General features: G+C 46.4%; 1 protein-coding gene across 1 annotated transcript in view; it reads right to left on the minus strand.

Annotated features, from left to right (window-relative positions):
- Positions 1 to 20863, minus strand: part of LYPD6B (LY6/PLAUR domain containing 6B) — a 47275-nt gene extending 26412 nt beyond the window's left edge. The window contains exon 1 of the mRNA XM_042041056.1: positions 20731 to 20863. The gene's annotated coding sequence lies outside the window, so the exon portion shown is untranslated. The remainder of the gene's footprint in view (positions 1 to 20730) is intronic.
- Positions 20864 to 21757: the final 894 nt, after the last annotated feature.

The raw sequence follows: 21757 nt of genomic DNA on the forward strand, positions 1-21757 counted from the left end.
AAACCAAAATACAAAAAAAACCAAAATACAAAAAAAACCAAAATACAAAAAAAACCAAAATACAAAAAAAACCAAAATACAAAAAAAACCAAAATACAAAAAAAACCAAAATGCATTTTCTGGTCTAACTGACTCATTTGAGACCTAAATCATCATCTCCAACTCTTTTGAGCTCCTTTTGTTCTCAGTTTCTCTTTGTAAGTGGAAACATCACTCAAAATGTTTCCTCTTGCACCACAAACCATTTTGAAGTGGTTTTAATTTGACACAAGAGCCACTTGCTGGCTCATGCTCCAGTGCCTGGAACTCTGTCACCCTGAGGACTCCTGATGAGTCTTGCACCATGTAGAAAAAAAAAAAATAAAAGGAGCATTTACGCATAAATTACAAAAAAAGTTAATAATTAAATCACCTCACTGAGGCGGAAATGAAACTTAAGCAGAAAGTAGTCAAGAACTAAACCCCAGAAAATCATGGAAGAGAGAAACCAGAAAAAAAATTAAAATCTTATTTTTTGCTCTGTGATAAAAACAACAAAAAGAGTTTAAAAATAACGTAATCCCTCATCAGTGAAAGAAATAGCAAAACTTCCCATCAACCTCTCTAAAACCAGAATTTAACTTCAGGAAAAGAATTCTATAGAAAGGAATAAGTTTCTTTTCCAACCTAAATTAATTTATATAAGTTTATTTAAATGCAGACAATTCAGACATTCTGATCACTCCTTTTCTTACTGGCACAGTAAAAGTAACATTGTAATTTCCATTTTTCCACCATACTCCACAAAGAGCGTGCAAGAAATATTCCCACAGCAGAGAAAGCTGCAAGTGACCATCCAAAAGGGATTTAAAGTGGGAAGGTAACCTTAAACACAGCTAAAATCATGCACAGGATTCTCCCAATTATCTTAAGAACCTTCAACTATCCATAAAAACTGAACTGGTTTCCAAGATTAGCACAGAAATAGAGGTTTTATCACTCCAGATTAATTTTCTTTGCTCAGGGGTCGTTAATCAGGGGTTTCCTGAAAGGAGGTCCAAGTTCAAATATTTTTCTAAACGAATACAAAGGTTGCTTGGTTGTATTTTATCTTCTCTAATCCCCTCCTATCTCCTTTTAATAAACAAATTAGGGAAGTTTTACAGCAAAATACAGCAATTTCAAGGACTCCTAAATGATGTTTCTTATAAGAAACCAAGAGTAACTTTCAAGATGGGCTTTTAAAAAATCCCAGAATGGTTTGGCTTGGAAGAGGCTTTAAAACTCAATTAATTCCAACCTCCTGCCACGGGCAGGGACAGCTTCCCCCAGACCAGGTTGCTCAGAGCCTCAAATTGGGACTTGAAATCCTCTTCTGCTGCATTTTAGGGAAAACAGAGAAAATATGAAAAAACCGAATTGTTACACCTCAAGCACCCACCGAGTTCTACCACAGTGAGGTCAAGAAGAGATAAATTATTCAAGCAAAATCTTGGAAATCTCTTGTAATAGTGTCAGTGAGAGCAATCCTTGAAAGCTGATAAAAAAAATCTCATTTCTAAACTCAGCACAACCTGGGCAGTGAGGCAGAAATGCCAGAAATTGCCATTTGAAAGGATCACAAGCAGTCCCACGAGCACTTGAAGAGCTCTTGAGGTCCTGCTTGCAGCAAGGCCTTTCCCAGCCTGTTTTAAAGTGAATTTTATATACTTTTGGCCTGCCTGGCTGTATCCCTGATGGTTTCCTTGAGCCTCTCACTCCCCACTGCCTTTTCTGCAGCAGTACCCTGGCCAAGCTGCCACCAGGGCTGGGCACTTCAGGCAGGAAGGAGCTGGAACAGGCTGTGGAGTCAGGAAAATCCCAGAGGATTTCTTGGCCACCACCATCTGCTGCCCTCAGAGGAGCTGAAAGCTCCAAGAATTTGCTCAGTTGGAGGAGCATCCACGTGGCCTCGAGGCTTTGTGGGCAGGAAAGGGATGTGGAGGAGTAAGTGGAGCTCAGTGAGAGGGGAAAGAAGGAATCAGAGAGCAGGAAAATGGCACAGACTCTTTGTTGAGGGATCTTTTCCTTGCGTTTTTTTTTTTCCTTTTTTTTTTAACTGGATCCATTTCCTTACCAAGTTCATCCCTGCAGCACTGGAAGAGAAAGCCACAATTCCCAAACCATAACACCTGGGAAACACAACACTGAGGGTGAGAAATCATTACCTGCCCCACACAAAATCCCATCTAATGACTGTGCTTCCATACAACAATGAAAACCATTAAAAATTGAGTTTTTCCTCCTTTAAAGTGGCTACCACGGGATGAAAGTCAATAATTGTCAGCAGCATCCCTAAGAGAAAGGGGTTCATTACACAGCATCTGATAAGCTCTTGGCACAGCTTACTGATAAACAAAGGGACTCTGTCTGGAATCCCCTCGCAATCAAAGTCCTGAGAAACTCCTGAGTGCCAAGGAGACACAAACCCAGGCATCTGCAATTTTCCCAGCCCGCTGAAGAAAGCAGGGGGGCTGATTCCATGGCCTGAAGCCAAGGGGAATGACTGCGTATTCCACACCTGGAGGTCACAAACTTCGCACTCGAAGCACATTAAGCACAAGGCCCCTCTTTTCCCATCTCGTTTGAAGCCCAGTTTTTAATTGGGGATCATTTCAAACAAGTGGGGAGGGTTTATTTAGAAACAAGGAGAATATAATGAGAATTCAAGAAGAATTGTTTCCTTTTGTGCCTCGAAAGACACCACAGACTTGTTTTGTGAAGTAAAACAGGGTTTTTAATGCTCACTTCAGCTGCTTGGGCCTGGAGAAAACCCCACACATTAAAATAAACAACTTCTCTATTTCTTGATGACAGAGACAATAAACAAGCCCGTGCTCCACATCAGTTCCTGACACCTCAGGAGAGGAGAAACTGCAGATTAAAGAACGTGAAAAGTCTTTGGAGGAGAGCAAATCCCTGGGGAAAGACTGCTTTGGGTTTCAAATGTGGAACCACATTTTGAAGTAGACAAATGAAGGAGATGAATAAAAAAAGGCTTTCCTCAAAGCAGTGTTACCTTGTAAAAGGAGCACACGTTTGGTTGGGTTTTAAAGTGATGAAAGCAGAGGGGAAAATACGTTGAGATGAACAGAAATCTAAAAGAAGACACCAGCAGATTCAAGCAGGATTGTACTGGGATTGTTCTGGGTTTTTTTCCAGAGGATGCTACGCTTGGATTTATGACCAAAACCAAAACTCCACATCAAACATGGTCTGAAGCCTTGCACTTGGTGCAAGTTAGTTAAAAAAAAAAAAAAAAAGGGGGGGTTCAACCCTCTTTCAGCCCTCATATTCTCAGATGTCTCTTCTCATTTCAGTCTCCACCCAAGCATTTGCTGAGGCCCATTTTCCCTCGGCAACTTCCAGGGAATCTTCCTGGTCCCTCCTTTGCACTAAAATGAGTCTCACTACAAACACACTGGCTGGGTCTCTCTCTGTTACAGAATCAAAATCTACTCGAATTTAATTTGTGGCAAAGATTTGCCAGATTTTCCAAACAGAAAGGTTGTTGTGGTGGGTTGGGTTGGGTTTTTCCCCACCCTCCAAAAAAATAAGCAGGTGCGCATTTGAAATATTTTAATTGCCCCAATTTGCTTCCATGTCCATAATCCAAATGAAGGCCTGGAATTCACAAATAGAATCCCAAAATACTTCCAGCACTGCCCTTTTTTAAATAGGAAAATACATGCAGTGTTTGATTTATGTATCCTATGCTGTCTCTCCTATCACTGCACCGAGGTCGATCCTTTTCAAATATTGGTTCTTGCTGTTAAAAGAAAAGGTAATAAAATCAAGTTCAGTGTCTATTTTATTTCCAGACCTGCTGACATGCTAAAATCTGCATCCAATGTCACAGTTCTTGGCCTTTTCAAGTCTGTTTCCATGTCAGGAGCTTAATGAGCAGAAAACCAAACAAGAACTCCAAAGATCAATGTCATTCAACAAAACCTTTTGCCTTTTTTTTTTGGACGTGTGCATTCTTGAGAAGACAATGATGACAGATTGAATGTCAAAACCTTTAAAATGTTTTTCTAACCATTTAATTTTTTTTTTTTTTTGGAACTCTTAAAAATAAGCTTTGCTGCTTTGAGCTTATGCAATGTGAAAGCCAAAGCCCTGGAATAAAAGATACACTTGGCCTCCATCTGAAGCTTATTTAGCAACTCTTATTTCTTATTTAATGGGTCTAATCATATTTTATTTATAGAAACACCTTTTTTTATGAAGTTAAGATAAACATGCAGGTGTTTTATTGTGTTAATTTCTCCAAGGCAGCAAATATGGTGCTGACATGATTCAAGTTCAGCGCAGGAAGCCCTGACTCTGGAATTCCCTTCCCAGCATCACTCCTGGCTGCTGTTTACTTCTGGAAAATCCCTGCCCCAGTCTGAGTCTTGCTCTCCACTGATCCATAACCCACAGATGAGCCTCCATATGCCATGGAAAATGGAATACAATCCAAACAACCATTCGCTGTTTTTCCAGAGAGCCAATTTCTTAGGACTGAAGTCACAGTGGGAAACAGGATCTTAAGGTTTTGAGTTGTTACAAGCCTGAGCAATTAAATCTCACACAAAAACACATTAATACGTGGCCTAAGAGTTGCTGAGGTGAGGAAAGATTAATAACCCTGGTATTTAACATCCTGACATAGCTACAGGCACAGTGAATTTTCTCTGCCCGCTGTGCTTCAGGGGATTGCACTGCACAATGCATATTCACAGCCTCAGGCTTTCCCATTTAAACAGAAAATAAAAATCCCAGCTTTCTAAACCACTGGTCACTGCACTGACAGGTCAGTCCTGGGGCAGGGAAAGGCATTTGGGTGTTTCATTCACGCCCAGGGTGTCAGAATGCAGCCAAGCACAACCTGCCAATCCTTCCAATTTCAGTCCTTCTCCTCCAGCAGAGAGACTGGAAAAAACCTACACCAAACTCCAGTGGAGCCAGTCTTGATGTGAGCCACGAACTCCATGGCATTCCTACAGCTAAATCCACCATCAGAAACTATTCCTGGGATTAGACTTTGGAGACTGAAGCTGATCTTGAAATGAATATTCTGAGTTGGAAGGACCTACCAGGATCATCAAGCCCAACTCTTAAGTGAATGGCCCACACTGATGTGATTTGTTTTTAAAGATATGAAACAGTAATTTTTTTCAAGCACCTCATTTTACATCCACAAAATGAATTTGTGTTTAAAAAAAATAGGAAAAAATCAGAGTAACGAATAAGTGCAAACTTTGCATTCACCCTCTCAGCTGCTACCCGGATTGCTCAGGCACCCCCAAGTTTTCCATGCTGTAATCACACAGCATGGAAATGAAATGAGCATATGAAATTCAGCTCTCAGGCACACCCAGACCTGGCAGGTCTGAGCAGCTTCCCACCCATCTCCCAGCTCAGTCTCACACTTGTACTCACAGGCCCTTCTCAGGGCTCCATCGAGGGGCTGATCCCGATGGCACTCGGACGGATCCCAGGTCTGGTGGGGAGGGAATAACTGGTGAAGGGGCTTTGCCCCTCCTGGGAGCTCAAAGAAGGTAAACAACACTCAGGTGTGGGAGATCTGGGGGAATTCCTGTTGGATTTGCAGCATGGTTTCTCCAAGGAAGTGTTCTGTCAGACTCCATGGGTTTATTTATAGCAGGAGGCTCTGGGTCTGTCTTGGGGAAGCTGAGACACCTTGCAGGGAACAACACAGGAACAACAAAACAAGACAGGGCCAGACACAGAGAAAAAAGGTACAGACACAGAGAAAGACTCACAGAGTGGTACATACTCAGAAGGACTCACACACACAAAGACTCACGCGGAGATGCACAAACACACGTGGAAAGGCTCCACACACAGAGAAAGACACAGACACGCTCACTGAAAAACTCTCATTCACACACAGACTCAGAGAATGACACTCACACTCGGAAAGACTCTCCAACACACACAGAAAGACTCCCATACACACAGAAACACACACAAAGGCCCCACATGCCCAGAAAGACTCCAGACACACACACAGACACACAGTGACTCACGCACAAACACACCACTTATGCAGCCCCAGACTCACAGACACAGAGAAAGGCTCCACACACCGCCAAAAACCCTCCACACTCACACACACAACAAAAAGACACAGAAAGACTACACACACACTGAAAGACACAGAGCGACACCCACACTCGGAAAGACTCTCACAAACAGAAAAGCACTCACACACAGAAACTCCCACTCTCACTCAGAGGAAGACACACAAAAAGACCCCGTCACACAGAAAGGCTCCGCACACCCCCAAAGACTACATACTCACACACGGAAAGACCCTCGCAGAAAGGCTGCACACACACACACTCTGGAAGGCTCTTACACAGAAATGCACACTCACACACAGAGGAAGACACACACAAAAAGACCCCGTCACACAGAAGGGCCCACAGAGACACACACAGACCCACACACAGGAAAACTGACACAGACACACACCAAGACTTCACACACAGAGGAAGGCTCCACACACCCCCAAAAATCCTCCACACTCACACACACAACAAAAAGACACTCACAGAAAGACTGCACACACACGGAAAGACACAGAGCGACACCCACACTCTGAAAGACTCTCATTCACACACGGACTCAGAGAATGACACCCACACTCTGAAAGACTCTCCCACACACAGGAAAACTGACAAAGACACACACAGACTCAAAGATTCATACACACAGACTCCACACACAAAGACTTCACGCACAGAGAAAGGCTCCACACACACAGAAAAAGACACACACACACCCCCAGACTCACACACACAGAAAGGCTCCACACACACCCAAAAACTCTCCACGCTCACACACACAGCCCAGCATCACCTAGGAGGGGCACAACCCGCATTCCAGGCTTTGTTCCCCTTTATCAACTCTTTTATCCGGTGACTTTGGCACATAAAACATCTGCATTCTCAGTGAACACCAACGCCTCTGGTAAACCTGAATAAAGCTGCCTATTTCCAAGAGAGCCGCGGTTTTCAAAGCTGCGTTTCCCTCTCCTCCCTCTCTATAGCCCCAGGCAGCTTCCCACAGGTGGAATGGGGGCCCTTGACAGCTGCTGTGAATTTCCTTCCATTAGTCAAGAATCCAAAACACTGATTTTAGGGTTCCACGTGGCATTTCCTGGATTTCACTGCTATTTTAAGGGCTGCTTTCAAAACATATCTGAGTTTTCATGGATTCAGCCACAGGGCAGAGCTGGATAATCCATGTCTATCAGAGCAGATTGTTGAGGACGTGCAGGGAAAATGCATTTCCCCAAATGAGCTTAGGTACTTCTGAGTACTGGTGACACTGATTAACAATTAACCCTCCTCCAATCAGACTCAGAAGTTGATTAACTACTGCATCCTTGATACGGAAAGGAAACAATTCAGGTAAAGAAACCCAAATAAACAAGAGTTTAAAATTCTCCCAGAAGAAAAGAACCCCTTTCTAGGAGCACAGTTGTTAGAAGAATCCTGAAGGGATTTCCCCTCATCTCCTTTTCCAAAGAACAAATCCCATATTCCCCACACAAGGCCGTGTTTTAAGTGTATCTACATTACAGGAATCTTTCTGCAGTAGTAAAACGAGTAAACCTGAAGCTTTCAAAGGAACTTTACTGCTCATTTTATAGATTTCCCTGGCCCTTTGATGAGCTGCCATTCCAGCAGGCAATCTCAGCTTCGTACTTTTGTTGCCTCTCCTCTCCTCAGCCCCACCCATTTCCAGGTTGTCTGTGGGAACAGCACGAGCTGGGAACTTGCCAGGCATCTCCCATCAGGAATCCTCCCAGCAGGGAGCCAAATGCCACGCGAGGATTGGGTCCAGCACGTGCACTTCAGCACCAAACCCATCACAGAGAGAAATAAAACCCGATGGGAATAAGATACAGGAGAGAAGCCACCGAGGGAATGGTGCTCCAGGAAGTCCAGGCTGTTTTTAGCGATGTGGAATAAAGATTAGAATTGTTAAGGATGGAAAATCCCTCTCAGACCATCGAGTCCAACCAGTCCCCAGCACTGCCAAGGCCACCACTGACCCATGTCCCCAAATGCCACATCCACAGGGCTTTAAAACCCTTCCACGGATGGGGACTCCATCTGAGCACCCGTTCCATAAAGGAATTTTCCCCAATATCCACCCTGCCCCTCCCCTGGCCCAGCCTGAGGCCGTTCCCTCTCCTTCTGTCCCTGTTCCCTGCCAGCAGAGCCCGACCCCCCCGGCTGCCCCCTCCTGTCAGGGACTTGTGCAGAGCCACAAGGTCCCCCCTGAGCTCCTTTGCTCCAGCCTGAGCCCCTTTCCCAGCTCCCCCATCTGCTCCTCACAAAACTTGTGCTTTTTGGATTGCTTTATCCCATATTAATACAGAAATAAATGAATTTTGCTGCAGCCAAGAGAGCTGAACCTCCTCCTTTCAGTAGCTCCAAACAAGTCAATTTTCTGCAGGTCTAAACCTCGAGTTTCCAGTGGGGCAGAATCCAGTGGCCACCTTTAAAAATAAAGACAATCCCACTATTATCCCCATCCCACGGGAGGGAGCATTCTCCATCCAGGGATTACGGAACAGTTCCCAGTCCAGCTGTTTGTCCTCTGTCTAGAAATCAGGTGCTGAGGCTGCCCAAAGAAATGCAAATCTTGTGCACAGCCTGAATCAAATTATCCAGCAAAGTACATGAAGGAAAGATCAAAAAGCTACAGGCAAGTGGAGAGATGAAAATGAAAGACACTTGTTACAATCCACACAGTTCCCATTCCTGCCATTGTTTGAGGGGATAATCAAATCCTCCAGGTGCTCAGAATGAAACCCTTGATTTAAATGCCCCGTTCCAAATGGAAATACACCAGAACTTTACTCCACAGCTGCAAAGTTTATTATTTTTCAGCTTTCTTCTGCGGAACAACCTGCCACGGGCTCCACTCTGGTGGAGGACAAAATCCTCATCTGCCTGCCTAATCTGACTGCTGCTAATTCATTTTTAACAGATTTTATACTCAATTTCTATGTAAATTTTAAGCCATTTCTCAGTCTATAGACAAAGACATACATCTACACGCTGTGGTTCCTCCGGTGTAAAAGAAGTAGCACTAAAACCTGGCCCTGGTGGCAAAGCCCAAAACTCCAGCTCGAATATCACTTTTCCCTGGTGATAAACTGGATAAACTCCAGAGAAAACTGAAGGAGCCTTACAGTAAGAGCTGGGATTACGTTGGTGCTGGAAATAAATTCTCTTTGCTTTTCTGTATAAATAAGAAACAGTTCAGGAGTTGTGCTGTGGCTGCTTTTAGCTGTGTTGACTTAAAAAGTGTCTGAACTGCCAAGTTTCAGGTTTCACCTCTCGCATGTGTCCAGACATGTGGTTTAGCACATTATCCTGAACCACTGGAGCCCAGATTTTTATGGGGGCACTGCAGGAAAACAGGGCAGTGCTGTGTCAGGGAAGGCAAATCATTACCTCCCGAGCCACGATGGATTATCTTGAGAAACACTTCACGAACTGATAACATTCCTCACACACAGCCAGTCCCTCTCGAAGCCAAGGAGAAAAAAAATAAATAAATAAAGCACAAAGCGATTTAAATGTGAATTATATCAACAACCCCTCACCTGTTACACTCACAGGGAGACAGTCCATGATCTTATCTAGGGGTGGTTAACCACAGGCAAGGTTGTAAACATGGATTTAACCAGTTAAGACAATCCTGACAATTCAGAGAAGATCTCAGCTCCCTTTATTTTGGCAGCTAAGTATATGGGTAAAAATTCCTTCTGCAATTAAACGTTCTTTTTAAAAGAATTTACCATGCAATTGCTTCACTGTGGTGGTCAAACTACTCACAAAGCCATGGACAGAAATATATTTTTAATAAATATCTACTTTTCACTTAGCTGGGTATTAACTGAGGGGAAAAAAATTAGTTTATAGCCACACAGAATAAAGGAAACTTTCTGTGGGAAGAGAGCTACAAATCGGACTTCCTCATCCTCACAGAGGCAACACAGCATTTTTGGCAATATTAAAGAAGATGGGGATATGGTTTTAAAATCCCCAAACCCTGGAAATAAAATTTGTTTTGAAAAGTCTTCAAGCATCCACCGAATTCTACAATTAAGTGGAATATTAAAACCATTCATAAAATCAGGAAAAAAAGCAATTTAGCAATATTATGTACAAGAAGGCTGAGTGTTTATCCAGACAGAGCCTGAAATACCCTGGATTTTTATTCTGAACAACTCTTTGTATCCTTCCCTTGCCACCAGCCGAGGAACCACCATGTCCTCCTGGTGCCCAAGAGAATTCCAGGCCCAGCTGCCCAGTTCTGTGATTTTCACAGCCATTTCCCTGCTGGAAGAGCCCCACAGTTCATCCTTCCCAAAACCTCCAGGCCCTGAGGTCAACCCCAAACCCAGCTGTGGCCCCTCATTCCTGAAGGCTCCGCTCGGAGCTGTCCCAGAAATAAAGCAGGGCTGCCCCAAGCAAAGAAAGGAGCAGAAATACTTCCTTCTCCCTCTGTGCTGCCAAAAATCATCTGCTGGGCACCTCTGCGTTGCCCCCAGTTTATCCACTCAGCCTTCAAACCCCCGGGATTGTCCCTAACCGTGCTGCCCCTGGCATGCAAAGGGTGTTCTTAAATAAATTCACGTGTCCAGTGACATTTTCTGGTGTTTGGACACCACAGGACAGTTTTTTTTTTCAAGGCAGAACAACCCTTAAAACCAGCTCCAAGTGGTCCTTTTTCATGCCCTGTGCCCACTCCCATTATATTCCTGCATGGGTTTTACAAAGCTCTGACTGCAGCTGCTGCCCTGTGGTTAAAACCTGAGCCCCGCTGCAGCTCTTGGGGCATTTTTTATTGAATTAAGGCTTCTGAGGAGCTGCAGTTTGCCCTGGGCTTTTTGAAAAAGAAGGCAAAACACGGCTCCTTCCAATGCCAGGGCAGTTTTGTCATCCAGCTTTTCGGGAGGCAGCATCCCACCCTACAGCTGCCATTCCTGAAGGGCCTTCTTTTGCAAGGAAGGGGTGAGGGTTTGAAGTTTGAAAATCCAAGAGCGGCCTAAATACAAAGCAAGAGGTTCAGGTGGTCAATTATTATGGGATGTTGGGCATTGCAGAATGCACTTCTAAAAAATGCTTTATTTAAAATTTAAAATAAAAGGGAAAAGGCAGTTTAATAAGTGATGCAAAGGCAATCACTCATCCTCTCCCACCAGCACATCCATGCCTGGCCATTCCCTGAGCAAAAATCCTCTTTGGAGAGGCTCAACCCTCCGGTTTTATTGCTGAGGAAGACGTGATAAGGTATGGAAATGATGTGGAAAATGCCTTTGATCAGATCAGATCTGCTGTCCCAGCTGGCTGCAGTCGATGCACAGCACCAAATTCTGATGCAGAAAAACAAATTCTGCTCATTTCAGATGTTACATAACCCAGCAAAAATGCATTTGAAGTATTTGATGTGACTTCAGTTACCCTGTGTGCCTTTTGGTAAAATGAAGAAGAGGAAAGAAATTTCTCTGTATCAAAACCCCACATCTAACAATTATCGTTTTTCAGAGCCTGCCCTGGGTGGGCTCACTAAGTTCTGCCAGGGAAAAATAAATCCTGTGGCATTGAAATACGTGAGCAAAGGCCTTTTCCTCCTCTCCTGAGGGAATAATCAAATCCTCCAGGCGCTCAGAACGAAACCCTTGATTTAAATGCCCAGTTCCAAATGGAAATACATCAGAACTTCGCTCTACAGCTGCAAAGTTTATTATTTTTCAGCTTTCTTCTGCAGAACAACCTGCCACGGGCTCCACTCTGGTGGAGGACAAACTCCTCATCTATCTACCCGATCTGACTGCTGTTTATTAAATACTAAAGGAAAAACAGGGAAAGAATTACCTCTCCTGGTAATTTTAAGTGATATATCTTTCTATACCTCTGAAACCTGGCTTCAAACCACAGCAAACAATACTTTGCCACCTGCCAACCATCATTTGTCAAACCACCAGGGCATTTCTGAGCTGGGGCTGGTCAGGAAACGGAGTCAAGGCTACTCCAGCATTCCCTTGGGATTCACAGTGGCTCAGGAATCGCCCTGAGCAAAGGGAGGTTCCCAGTGCTGGCAGGTGGGTGGGAGGGATAAATCTGACATTTGAAGGGTTGGTACAAAACAATCGATGCCACAGCCAGGAATGACTGCAGCTGGCGAGGGCGGGGGGACACGGCACCGCGGGATACAAAGGGATAAAAACCATAAACCCAATAAAAACAACAAATCAGTTGCGTTTTGATTCTCTGCAAGACAAACCCAAAAATAATATAAACTACTGTGTCATGATTCTGAAAATTTAATCTGCTTGGTTACAAAACCCTGAGTTGGAAGGGACCCACAAGGACCATCCTGCACCTCTCCTGTGAGGAAAGGCCGAGACAGTTGGGATTGTCCAGCCTGGGGAAGCTTTGGGGTGACCTCATTGTGGCCTTGCAGTGCCTGAAGCAGCTGCAGGAAAGATGGAGAGAGGTGATTTACAAGGGATGGAGGGACAGGACACAGGGAATGGCCCCCCACTGCCAGAGGGCAGGGATGGATGGGAGATTGGGAAGGAATTCCTGGCTGGGAGGGTGGGCAGGCCCTGGCACAGGGTGCCCAGAGAAGCTGTGGCTGCCCCTGGATCCCTGGCAGTGTCCAAGGCCACGTTGGATGGGGCTTGGAGCAGCCTGGGATAGTGGAAGGTGTCCCGTGGCAGGGGTGGGGTGGGACGAGCTTTAAGGTCCCTTCCAGCCCAGGCCACTCATGGGTGGTGAATGCCCCGAATTCCAGTTTGATTCAGCACAGAGTTCACAGAGCCTGGGGCACCCGAGGGAGGCAGTGACAGCCCTTCATCCCTGCCTCCTAAAGAAAAAAAAAAAAGCAGATTTTAGCTAAATTAGCCGGCTGGTTCAACCAAAACCTTACTACTCTGAGTATTTTATTCACCTGTAGTAGAGAGTACAGTTTAAAGGACACTCGCAGCCCTGCACCCCAAATGTCTCATTTCCTGCAACCACTGAAGGAGAAATCCTACCTCACTCCACACATCACCCTCCTGCTCTAATCGTGCTGTAATTATTAACTTCATTTATTGCTTCAGAGAAAAGAGATTTTTTTCAAGTCTGTGCAGATCAGCTTAAGTCTGCAGCTCTTTGATACCTTGTGAATATTACAAACACCTATTTTAAGGTTTTCTGCACTAGAGATCACTTGTGTCAGTATAAATGTTGCAGCCATAATCTCACAAATCTGGTGATCTCCTCCAAATGTAAGAATGATCACAGGGAAGGAGAGGGAAAGATGGGAATTTCTGTTTCTGAATAGGAATATTTTGAAGAAAGGAAGCCAAACAGTAAATTCTGAAATGTTATAAAGTTAGTTTATATATCCATATCTATGTGTGTGTATACATATATATATATATGTATGTCTCTAAGCTGAAATAAAGAAACCAGAAAATGAAACATAAAAACCCACAGGAAAAGTCCTTCCTGAAACTGAAAGAATTTTCCCCTTCTGTGCTGTGATTTTGAATGTTATCACACTAGATTGATATCAGGCAGTGTTGCAATAATCTCAGGAAAATAAAATAATGAAGAGGGACAGAAAGCAGCCCCAGGCTGGAATCAGCTCTGCACGGGGAGACTCCCCAGCCCTTACACCCACACGGTGTTATAGAAGCTGATATCCCAGAGGAGCAGCTGCAGTGCCAGGATCTCCTGGGTTTGCTTGGACATTCTTCTTCCTTGACTTCTGCAGAATCCCTGCTGCTGGGTTTTATTAATAAACCTGAAATTAATTCTTATATGTTTCTATAAACACCCTCTGATTTGACTCTGCGACCATGTGAGGCAGATGAGATGCTCTGAACCTTTCCAAAGAGGGAAGAACCACTGTAATCTCAATTTTTAATTTTTTTGATATGGAGGCTTAGTTTTAAAGGTTGGGCACAGGACCTGCCTTGGGAGCAAAGTCAAATTTTGGAGCAGCCATGCTTCCCTGGACAGCTGGGATCCAGCAGCTGATAATGCTCTGTCCTGCAACAGCCAGGGAGGGGATTATCCTACAGAGTCCAGGCCACAAAGAGCTGGGAGCTACAGAAAAAAGGATGAGCCTGGGGAAGATGTTTCATTACTCCAGCCAAGCACAACAGATGGAGACAGTGAACTTCCAAGGAAAAATGATGATCCCAGCCAGAAAACAGTGCTGGGACCTGAACACGCAACCGATGCTCTGAAATTAAAAGCCAAGGAAAATATGGCCACAAAAAACCCCACAGCCAAGGTCACCTGTTCAGCCTGGAGAAAAGACTGAGGGAGACTCATCCCCGTCTGGAGCTTCCTCCTGAGCGGCAGCTCCGATCTCTGCTCTGTGTGACCCAGGGAACGGCTGGAGATGGGACCGGGGAAGTTTGGGTTGGATTTCAGGGGAAGGTTCTTCCCCCAGAGCGTGGTGGGCACTGCCCAGGCTCCCCAGGGAATGGTCAGATTCCCAAGGCTGCCAGAGCTCCAGGGACAACACTCAGGGATGCACAGGGTGGGATTCTGGGGTGCCTGTGCAGGGCCAGGGGTTGCATCAATGATCCTGTGGGTCCCTTCCAGCTCAGGAGATTCTATGAAATGGATTTCCTTAGCTGCCAGCTGAAAAGAAGGAACAGCAACGCTCCAAGCCCACACCTAACACACCAAAACTCTTCATATCCAAAGCACCAAAACTCCTCAAGCCCAGCCTTAAATGACATTTAAGCCAAAGCAGCCCCTGGAAAGAAGGTTTGAGGTACGATGGGGGCACACGAGGCTCCTGCCTGTGCCTCTCTCCAAAGCTTTTAGCTCCATTTCAGTGTATTAAGCTGAGCTCTGAATTAGTGCAATTTGCCACAACAGGTTTCTTCACATCAGGACAAAACCGGGGCAGCGTTTTTCCCCAAAAAAAGGATTAGATGACGCTAAGTGCTCCCATCTGCATGTTTAGACTCCTGAGCAGGGTAATCACCACCCTCCAGGGCACGATCCCCAGGGCTGGGGAGATAATCTGGTGTCTGTCTTGCTGCGTCTGACGTGGCCCGAGTGGGGAGGTGAGGGAGGGAGGGTAGAAGAGTGCCCTGGAGCAGCAGCTATTCACCAGAGCCAAGGGCAGCTCCACAGAGGAGCCAGGCTGGGATGGCAGCCTGCTCCTTCCAACCCCAAACAGCTTCAACCCTGTGCTGGATGGCAGGGATTTCAGGGATGAAAGGTTCCATGGAGCCAGCTTGGAAGGAATTGTTATGGTACACTAGGGATGGTATTTCATGCAGGGTTTTGGCCTGTTGAATTTTAAAGAACAGGCAAAAATTACCATATCTTGCATTTAAACCTAGGGTAAGGCTGCTCCTACAACTGGAGTTAATTCCCCATCCACATAAACCAAGGTGGGCTGAAGGATTTCAGTCTTAGCTTCCCTAACATTTGGGAATAACTGCGTAACCGGGCTACAAGGAAAAAAACCACATTTCTTTACAGGAAAACAAGGCCATTTTGACATAAGAAAGACAATTGTTCTCACAGACACCCTAATTTATGGGCAAAACTAATTAAGAGTGTGAGAACAACTCTGTTTCAAAATTTTGAAGCAGCAGAATGTCCGATTCATTTATGCACCTGATTTTTCACCCACGTGTTGCAAGCATCTCTTCCCACTTCGCTCATTAATACGTACTCCTGCTGTGAAAAATGCAGGATAATGAAGGATGAAAATGAAGGATGGAGTGGATCTTCCTCTGGACTGAGAGCTGGGTGATGCCTTCAAAGGTACCCCTGGGAAGCCAGAGGATATTCTCAAAATGGACCCCAAGATGGACCCCAGGTCACGAGTTCTTCACACTTTTACAGGTTTGGTTCATTTGCATATCACGGTTAATTCTCCAATTAAAGCTTCAGTTAATGATGTAATTCCCCTCAGCTTGCCCCCCCTTAGAGGCTTCTTGGTTTATACTTTTTGGGCCTGGGACAGCCTGGGTGTCCTTGAATAGCAGGCCCGGAGAGGCTTTGTTATGTCTACCCAGCATGAGAGAATGTTGGAATCCTGGGTTTAGAGAATTTAGGTTTTTGGGATATAATTATATATAAGTGTAGCAATATGGAGGATTTGGGGTGTGGATTTATGTCTTCTTCTTTCTCCTTGTTCTTCACAAATCTAGGATTTATGCAATTGGGTCAAAAGTTTCGCATTGCGGAACATGAAAAGTTAGAAATTGGATTGTAAGTAAAAACATATTATTTAGCATTTCATAATTGGTTAATTTAGACTTTAAAAGAGCTTGAAAGTGAAAACTCATGGCCATTTTCCACCCTGCCAACTAGAAAGCACATCCTGTGTAGCTGTGCTAAAGATAAGAAATAATAAACATCAGTAAAGAAGAAAAGCCTGGCATCTCCTGCATTGTAATCCAAACTCTGAGTAAAAGAACACGAAACTCAGAAACAGAGAAAATTAATAAGAGAGCAGAAATTAACAGGCTACAAACTTCAGAGTTACACACCAAGCAGTACAGGATCTGAAAAATATAAAAGTTAAAACCTAAGGCATCAGGGGGAGAGGAAAGATTAAATCTAAGAATCCACGGTTCTCCCTGAAGAGCAGTGAGGGCAGGACTGGTTTCAACCTCTGTCACCTGCACCAACCTCAGGAGGATTGCTGGGAATGGGATGAGCTTTAAGGGCCCTTCCAACCCAAACCATTCCAGGATGATTCTTTGGGGGTTTTTTAACACAAAACCTCAGGTTCTAATCCTTTACTGCCCCACTTCCAGACCTACACGGTGATATCAACAATGGGGTTTGTAAGTTTATTCCAAGCAGGTTTCACACAACAATTCAGATTTGTTTGAACATCAAAGAAAACCTAGACAAAACCCAAATGAAAAGCATTTTACCCCGAATTTGGTCCAAAGCCAAAGCCTGTACTTCAACCCAGACACATCCAAAAGCCCCAGGCTTCAGGCAAGAAATCCCTGTTGGATCATAGCTTGTGCCCCTGTTCTGGCTGCTCATGGACACAGCAAGAAAACAAGGAATGCCAATGGTTATCCTGGGCCTTCACTTAAAATCATGGAATCCCAGGATGGTTTGGGTTGGAAGGGACCTTAAAGCTCATCCAGTTCCATGGGCAGGGACAGCTTCCACTGTCCCACGTGCTCCAAGCCCTGTCCAATCTGGCCTTCAGCGTTTGGCACTGGGAATGACCATCCTGGTGATCAAGCATCTACTGAAATCACGTGCAAAGCCCAGGTGAAACCTCCTTATTTAGACTCAAAGATTCTCCCAGCACTTACTGGAAAAATGCCTGCCAACATCACATGCATCACTCAATCTGCCTCAATCCCTCAGGAAAGCTGCCGCCTGAAATTCCTTCTGAAGTTTATTGGCATGGAACTATCGTGGGTGCCTTTTCAGCACTTCTGAACTGTTGGACATGCACCTCATCCAGGAGGCCTTTGAGGCACACACGGGAATAACCGAAGCATTCCTTTCCTTTGAGTCCACAAGATCCAGCCAGTGGATGTGAGCAAAGGAATTAAAGTATTGAGGAACACAGACTTGGGGGAAAAAAAAAAAAAGAGGGGAATTTTGAGAAGTATCAGACTTCATGCAGCAAAATTACTATTGTTTTTTAATTTTTAATCACAGAATGGTTTGGGTTAGAAGGGACCTTAAAGCTCATCATGTTCTAAGCCCCTGCCATGGAAAGGGAATCTTCCACAGGCAGGGAATCTTCCACTTGGTGACTTCTGCTTTGTAACCCAAGTTTGCAGCTCCTGATTTCAGGCAGGGCTCTCCTACATAATTACCACAACCATATAAATTATTATTATTTAGGAAACATTATTACAAGAAACATTCCCTCTCTCTTCTGCCACATCTGAAACTTGGGAAAATGGGAAGGCAGGAAGAGATTGGAATAACCTGCCTCAATCTTGAGTTAACAAGGCGCAGGTGTCTCTCCTACAGAGCTCCCAAGGCTGCAGGAAAAGGCGCCTGTTCCTCTAAAATGGATTTTTTCCCTGCAGCACCTCGGGATGCCAATGGCAATACCTCCCTGACCCAGACACCACATCCCCCCCACCTTGGTCATGCTTTCCCTCCTCCTCCTGGTGCCAGACAAAGCAGCCAGAAGAGGGAATTCATCACGAGTGTTCTGAGGATGAGCACGCGGGATCCATCCCGCATAAGCCGATTACGGGATTTCCCGGCTCCTGACAGTGAACATCACCCAGATGGCAAACCTCAGAGAGAGGGCCCTGCCAGAGCCAGGCTGAGGCTAAAGGCTGCAGATTATCCCCTCGGGAAGGGATGTCACTGAGAGGATGTGGCTGGCGGGGAGCACAGCAATTATCACGCTGGGAAGCACTAATTGACTTAAAGCAAGGAAGGCATGGCGGGAAGAGGGAGAACTCTGGTAACCGAGTTAATTGTGGGCTCACTGGAGAGTAAAAGTATCACCGTGCAAAGGCTGATGAATCACCAAGCTGTGAAAAACCAGGACAACTCCCTTGCTCTGTGCCATAAAACATCCCTCTGCAATTACCTCTGGAATTCACCTGCACTGCAGGTACAGGGCCTGGCTGGGCCAGGGGACACAGACACACACAACAGGGACAGAGTCTTTCAGCTCTGAATTCTCCTTCTCTGAGCTGATCTTTGTGTTCTCAAACTTTATTCATTGTCAGCACAAACCTTTTTAATCTTTTGGTCCTTTTCTTAAAACCTCACCCAAGCAGAGGTGTGACAATGACGAGGGTCAAAGTCACGGAGGAACCTGGAAAACTTTAAACTTAAAGGTTCAAAACTGACCCGAGAAACAGAGATCTCAGCAAGTATTGTTTAATGATTTTAAACAAAAACATGTTTCTTGAGGGAGAGAAACTTGACTCATCCTCTGAGCATCTGGGATCACCAGCACAGCATTTCTGGAGGAGGCTGCAGCACATGGCTCTGCAACTGCTCTGATCTCTGCCTTTGTCGTTCGCTGCGTTACCCTCTGACAGACGGGAAATCGCACAATCCCATTTTCCTGAGATTGCCCTCAGGAATCAACCAGCTGGGTCTTGCAAGCCAGGTCTATCGGCGTGAACCACGTGCGCTCCTCAAAGCCAGCACTGTTTTCATTCCCTGCATCAGCAGAGCACCCAGGGCCTCGTGCAGAACCGAGCCCTCAGCGCCCACGATCCCCACAGTCCCACACAACGCTGCTGGCTGTTGTTCCAATGGATTTACAGCCTGATTCAGCACAAGGAGATGCATCTGGATAGAGGGAATAGGTACCAGAAGCCTGTGTCCTATTCTGAAGGAAAACACCGCACTTCTACAGCCTGCCAGAGTCAGCCCAGCACCTGCTCATGTGCTTTCATAGGATCACAGGATGGTTTGGGTTGGGGGGACCTTAAACACATCGCAATCCACCTCCTGCCATGGCAGGAACACCTCCCACTATCCCAGGCTGCTCCAAGCCCTGCCCAGCCTGGCCTTGGACACTTCCAGGGATCCAGGGGCAGCCACAGCTGTTCTGGGCACCCTGTGCCAGGGCCTCGCCACCCTCGCACAGAACAATTTCATCCCAATATCCCATCTATCCCTGCCCTCTGGCAGTGGGAAGCCATTCCCCCTTGTCCCACCATCGCAGGCCCTTATCCAAAACCCCTCTGCAGCCTTCATGGCTTGTATTTTTCCCTCACAGTTTTTGCTGCACTAAGTACATTTTTATCGTGTTCTGTCATTTCCTACGGTGAAGCTTCACTGTTAAAGAGCCCGATGTTGGCGTCCACACCTGTGGAACACGGAGCCCAGTTCTTTTTACAGCTCCATAATCATCAGGAGACGTGTAATAACTGCACTTTTACAAGAGACCTGTAAAACACAGCCTGTGAATTGGGTCCCAGGCACTTGACGCTGCACACCCAGCGCTTCCCACAGCCTGGCTCCTTCCCGCCAGCACCACAGCCACTGGGGACACCCTGATTTTGGTGACACCTCCTGCTTCCTGTGTGGCTGGGGACACCTGGATTTAGGTGTCATGTCCTGCTCCCCAAAACCAGTGGGAGACACGCTGATTTTGGTGCCACCTCCTGCTCCCCCAAAACTGCCAAGGCTGGAGACACCTGATTTCGGGGCCACATCCTTCTCCTCAAAACCACCGGAGCTGCTGACACCCTGATTTTAGTGCCACCTCCTGCTCCCCAAAACCAGCAGGGCTGGGGACACCCTACTTTGGTGCCACCCTACTTTGGTGCCACCTCCCACTCCCCAAAACCGGTGGGGCTGGAGACATCCTGATTTCAGTGACACTTCCCACTCCCCGCGGGGCTGGGGACACCCTGATTCCGGTGCCACTTCCCACTCCCCGGGACACTGGGGACACCCTGATTCCGGTGCCACTTCCCACTCCCCGGGACACGCTGATTTCGGTGCCACTTCGCCCTCCGGTGGGGCTGGGGACACCCTGATTTTGGTGCCACCTCCCACTCCCCTTGAGGCTGGGGACACCCAGATTTCGGTGCCATCTTCCCTCTGGCCGCTCCCACCGGGGCTGGGACGCGGCTCAGCATCACCGGGGCCGGCAGAGCGGGACCCGCAGCCCCGAGCCCGCCCCGCTCCCCGCTCCCCTCCGGGGCCCCTTCCCCGCACTCACCTCCGTGCCGGGCCGGCGGGACACGGGAGCAGCAGGACACGGGAGCAGCAGGACACGGGAGCTGCGGGACACGGGAGCTGCAGGACACGGGGACACGGCAGCAGCAGGACACCGGTGTTCGCCCCAGCCGTGTAGGCGGGGCGGGCGGAGGAGGGGCCGGGGCGGAGCGGGCGGCTCGGACACCCCGTGCCCGCCCCGGGGCGGTGGCACCTGCGGGCAGGGTGGGACCCGGACACCTGCGGGGAGAGAGGGGGCGGCTCCCGAACCTCCCGGGGAACCTTGGAAGCGAGACCCCCCCGATACCCCCTGCCTCGGGACCCACCCATCAGTTTTCACAGCGCGTCAGGGCGACTACCAGGGATCTTGATCCCGAACTACCGAACATCCTCGTTTTAGGATAAGTACAGCTTCCCCTGGGATCAGCTCTGCTGGAAAATAAAGTGTTTCAGTTTGAGCTGAGAAGCGTTTGAATCAATAGCGGCAGCCTTGCAGTGAGTACTTTTCTAGGGATGCAACTCCCATTCCTTTGTTTTCGCTGCGCTCTTGCGAAAGTTGAAATCTTGGAAATGGATACAGTAATTTGTGATGTTTTCATAGAGTTAATTAACTGTTGCAATCCCACATTCCAAAAGCGAAATTGTAGGGATACACTTGCAAACAGTCTGCCCTCTAATTGAGTTCATCCTCCAGGCATAAGCTTTATCGAGAAGATCTTCAAGGGTGAATATTTTTTGACTCATGGAAAAAGCTCTGGCACCCTGCAGTGTTTGCCTTCCTCTGCAGCACTTTTGGGGAATGTTTGGACTTCCCATCTGCTCTCCTTAATATAAACCATCTATACTGGAAAGCCTTTTCTTCGCGGGTGGAGCCATCCTCATCCTGCAGGAGCTTCTCAGGGGGTGAGGAAGTGCCTCTTATGCACTGAACCCAAAATTTATCACAAGCCAAAATTTATTCAATTTTTTAAATAATCAACTCCAAATTTTACTGGACTAATTTCTAAATCTGCTCATGTGGTTTTTTTTTT

Source organism: Corvus kubaryi, unplaced genomic scaffold (genome assembly GCF_017639235.1).
Source record: "Corvus kubaryi isolate FWS band 111438036 unplaced genomic scaffold, C.kubaryi_AGA036_p1.0 37396, whole genome shotgun sequence".
Lineage (NCBI taxonomy): Eukaryota > Metazoa > Chordata > Aves > Passeriformes > Corvidae > Corvus > Corvus kubaryi.